The sequence below is a fragment of the Macrobrachium rosenbergii genome, chromosome 52, assembly GCF_040412425.1.
Source record: "Macrobrachium rosenbergii isolate ZJJX-2024 chromosome 52, ASM4041242v1, whole genome shotgun sequence".
Classification (NCBI taxonomy): domain Eukaryota; kingdom Metazoa; phylum Arthropoda; class Malacostraca; order Decapoda; family Palaemonidae; genus Macrobrachium; species Macrobrachium rosenbergii.
The window spans coordinates 1,191,736-1,196,987 of NC_089792.1; positions in this window are offsets into that span (position 1 = coordinate 1,191,736).

Sequence of the window (5,252 nt, forward strand, 5' to 3'; positions counted from 1 at the left end):
TCAGTTCCCCCAATGTATCCAAGCCTTGCTGATTGTCCAGCTTGTCCTTGAACACCACCATCTCTTCCTCGAGGAATGTCCTCTGCTATAGCAATTTCGTTGCAACGGTAACACCTTGGCCCATTGGTTGAATGAGTGCAGTCATATTAGGAGACAAAAATATGAACCCAATATGACTTTCATCACAAACCAACTAGGTTGTGGTAGATTGCACTGGAGCAGTTCCAAGGTCCCATGTCTGATATTGATGAATAACCTCTTACTAAACAGGTTATGGAACCAATTGAAAAATAATTTTGGGGTGAAACCAAGCATTCGCCGAATGATACCAAATCAATGGGTAATTATCCATCAACTCCTTTAGGGCAAGTTGTTTTCTTTGCATGTTCAGCTACAACTGGTTTGCAGTGGTGGCTACCAGAAGAATTGGCAGATACATGTAACAAAGCAAACATATGTTGCTTCAAAAGCTGTTACCAGGCAAATTCTTTTCCTTAGTGCTAGTGGGCATCAGCATCACTCAGATGACACTAATGGTATATACTTGTATTCATAGGTCCCATGACTCTGCAAGTTCTTGGTTCTTAGGTGCTCAAGTATTTCAGAAATTTTTCAGAATTGCTTTGGTGTCAGGGAACCTTGCTAAAGAATCCCTTGAAAACATATCTAGGTTACTATTTGCTTGAACAGGGAATTTGTTTTGCCTTAGAAAAATAGACTATAGCTACAAGTCTCAAGTATGATATGCTTCACATTGAATCATAAGTTCTTGTAGTAAGAAACAAAGAAATAGATATCTAATGTTACTTCATAAGTTATGGGTAACTGTTAGTTGTATAATAGTACTGTATTAGGAGAAAGTTGATAGGTTCCAGCACTTTGCCTTAAGACCTAAAACTCCTAATCAAATTGGAATGAAATTAGGAGAAAGCTAGATTTCAAAAGTTGGTGGAGTTGTAAATTACGTAAACTTCATAATGTAATCCCATGCTGTTCTGTGTACGGTTATTAATGAGTGATGTTTGAATTTTGTATTGTCTAGCCTTGAATTCCTTCAAGAGATGTTCAAGATCGCATCATTATATTGACAATTAGTGTAGGATTACAGAGGAACTTTTTATTAAACTGAATACCTTATAATGATTGATTAACATCATCATTATACTCTTTTGCTAAACACTTCAGCATGTCACACCTATGATTTAAAATGAAGCTCAGTTACAGAAGTGTAAGTAATTACTATACTGTAGTTGTATTACAGTGCTTCACTTAAATGTAGTACACAGTATAAGAAATTGTTTTATTATTTCAGGTTATTAGATGGGTATTGAATAAGCAGGGATATCACCTGGAAAGATCATCAGCTGACGGTCATCTTCTCCATGATTATCTTCATCAGGAAGGAGTACAACAGCCCTTATACATATACACTATATGGCATCTTTACAATGGTAGAAGTTCTTTGCAGTGAAATTGATCACATTAATAGTAAGATCAGCTACTTTTTATTTTCCAAGTTGTTGAGTTTGATTGAATGTAGTGATTGATGTTAAATGTACTAATGAGTTGAATGTTTTCTGTATAATTATGGTAATTGATGTACCAGACTGATAGTAGTATAATTTGCAATAGTAATCATAAGAAATTAAAAATCTTCAGAAGAAAATAGTAATGGAATATTTCCTCAAACGGTGGGAAAGAGATAGGCCTCCATATATTTAGTAAATTTTAAAAATTTTGAATTTTATATGATTTGCCCACCTCCCATCCCTTATGCATGCTGCATCATATCTGTCTTACACCAAAAATGAGGAGGGTAGTTACTGCTTGCCTGAAGTACACATACATGAACAGCCCATGAATTAGTTTTCTATGTGACTGACTGGTTTTGTATGAAAATTTCTTATTATAAAGCCTACAAATATTCCTTTAATGGGAGTATTCTTTGATCAGAAGCTGATTTTGTATTCATGTAGTTAGGGGTGTGTGGTGAATATGGAGGTTAAAGTCAAAGCCACTCACATGAAACATTGCATATATCAAAAATATTTCCACAGAAAAGATGTAAGATTTGGATCAAGTGATGGCTATGTGATTCAGATAGTTTAAAGTAAGAATGTGGCAGTGGTCATAATCTTGTCTTTTGCCCTTGATTTGAATGAAGTACTGTGTTTCCTTGATTGAGGGAAGTTTTGGGGCTACTCCAGATACTGTCCTATTCATGTGACTGTCTTGGTCCCCATGTGCTTGTGGATGGTAGAGGAATTGGATTCTTGGTTGCAGGTCCAATGACCTTCCTTGCCTCTGTTGGCAAGCCAGAATTGCTATGTGCGTGAAGGCTCAGAAACCTGTCCTCTGTAGGTGGATGCACCAGTCTGTGGACTGGTGAACATTGTCATATTGAAGGGGCTTTGAGGGGAGGAGATTGCTTGTTTGTCATATCAAAGGGGCTTCGAGGGGAGAGGAGTGCTTGTTCTTCCTCGTCATTGCATGATTTCTCTTTGTAGGTGAATGTAGTGAAGTTTTAGGGACTCTTGGTGTTGGAAGAAAGGACACACCTTCACTTACCAGTCCAGTGTCTTGGCCAACCTGGTATTGAAGATGCTTGAAGGCATAAGTGGATCTCTTTAGCTGTCAGCTTCTGACCAAAAGCTCTCCTCCAGATGTGAAATGGGTTAGTGCTGAACTCCTCTTTGCCCTTTCCAATGAATAAGGTTGAGGCAGCAGTAGAGAAGAAGTTCTTACACCCTGGATACCTAATGTATTCCTTTTTACAGTACCTCTCTTAATTGATTTGCTTAGTTAGGGAATGGCCTTGGAACTATATTTTTACTTAGTTTGCTGCAACATTAGAATCAGTTTTATCATACTACCAAATAGGTGAGTGTAGGGCATGATAGTTTTTAGCATATTGAAAGATAACATTGAGGAGTATCATAATTGCTTCATTTATTCCTATGGGAATACTAACCAATTTTTATACAGGAGTATTTTCAGTGCAAACTGGAAATAGGTAAAAAACTTGGTAACAAAGTAGTTAACCAGGTGATTAGCAGGTGGAGATTGGCGATGAGTGGGGAGGGGAATATCCCTCTCTCACTGACTGTTGCCTTCACTTTTCATTTGGCTGCTCTCAGTGGTGGACATCTTGCTGCACTCCCCACATGCCTGGTCGAAAGCTTGTTGATAAGTATTTTGTTATTTATTACCTTTGCTGTGTTTTTCCTTTTTGTTGTTGTATCAGTCTTTGTTTTTTTATCTTATGGATAAAAATCACGAGATACATGGGTACTGCAAGGGACATGGCTGCCCTTGTAAGCAGTTTATGTTGCCCTAGCGACAGATCCCCATGCTGAACATGCTTCTTGCAGGGGAGGACCTGCCATACCAGAGGAAGATTTGGCCTGCCCTCAACATCCCCATGTTATCCTTGCAAGCTTCTCTGCAAGGTGATAAACAGTGTTGTTACCCTCAGTCTTTGGAGGACTTTGGTGGTTCATTGGCCTCACGGAAAGTGTCACCCTGATGTACTGTCTCTTCTGGTAGAGGCACATACAGAGTTGCCTCTGTGGCCCACCCTTCTGCACCGGGTACACATTTGGTGGTACCACCAGGCAGTACACTCCCTGCACCTTCATGCTTGAAGGTTATCAAGCGTCTCATGTGAGAGAGAGGCTTTTCTCACAGGTGTATGATGGAGATGTCCAGATACCTTAGGCATCCCTCAGCAAACTTGTGCCAGGGGAGGTGGACCCTCTGCAATTTGTGTTGTAGAAAGGATGTCTCTCCAGTTGGAGTGTCTGTTCAGCAGGTTGTAGACTTCCTCATCTGCCTTCTCAAGACAGGCTTCTTTCAGTAGCTGCAGTAAAAGGCTATTGCTCTGCCGTATTGCATGTGTTCAAACTGAAGGGGCTAGACCTCTCCTCCTCTGTGGAGTTGTCCATGCTAATGATACTATAGTGTAAATGGTCTTTTCCTCCTCAGAAGCTTCAGCCTCCCAAGTGGGATATGTCCCTGGTGCATAGGAGTCTCATCAGGACACCTTCCTAGCTTTTGTCTTGGTCTTTCGACAGACCTTACACTCAGTACTGTTTTCCTCCTAGCTCTGTTGTCAGGAAGAGCTTGGGGTAGTTATGTACATGGCTTGTCATATCTTTCTAGGAATCGGAAGGGTGGGTATCCCTCCTGTCCTTTTTCATTTCTGAGTTTGTAGTCAAGGAGCAGTATTTGTCTGTTCCAGAAAACTGATTCAAGAGTTTCACAATCCCCTCCCTCCAAGACTTTTAAAGGGAGATCTGGATGAGATACTGCTCTACCCAGTTCATGCTGTTGAGAACCCACTTTCAGAGGCCAGTATGTAGGTGCCTTTTCTTTAGGTCAGATAGGCAAAGGAAGGTGTCAAAGAATACCCTTTCTTATACGGGCTTGCACTTCTGAGGGGGAGGAGGTAGCCTCCCTTCTTTGTGAGAACTCATGAAGTCAGGGGCATGGGTCCATCCTTTGCTTTTCAGAACTTTTTGACTTTTCGGGGAATGAGCGAAGGTCACCCACAAGTCCCCAGGCACATTTTCCGTGACACCTGTGGTGGCTGCCCAACAAGTTGTGTGGCCACCCAAGCTCTGGATTCAGACAGGGTCACTGTCTCATCTGATGTATCTAGGTCAAGTATACATTTGTAGGTGTAAATGTGAAATGACTGGATTTCCTTCCCCTTAATTCCTTTAGGAGCAGCATACAAAGCTGAAGTACAAGCTGGAGTCAGATGAGTTACAGGTGAGAACACTTCAGGTATCCATTTCCGGTCTGGGATAGGGAAGCGTTGCCCTCATCCCCTCTCCTGTAAGTACTGGGGAGCCTTCTGACTTTGTCTCTTAAGGGAGATGTCCTGGTTCTGCAAAATATTCCTTATTTAGTAGTAACCCCTTTTTACTTGAGAAGGGACACTCAGGCCAAGGGCCTTACTACTCAGGCCAAATATTTTGTCAAGCTGGTAAGAGGTTACAGGAGCTATGTCTTCCCCTGTTTGCTGGGCATCAGGGATCATGGGAACACCATGGTGGCTTCAGCTTCTGTCAGTTGAAGGGGACTGACCCCCCACATAGGGAATAATAAGTTTATATAAATGGCATTGGTTAGTATTCCCATAGGAACAAATAAAAATTTTTGAATTATTTGTATTTTTCCTAGATATGCAAACCAGAGCTTTTTATATTTGGTCCCACCTCACCCACCTCGTTGAAGGCAGTGGTCTG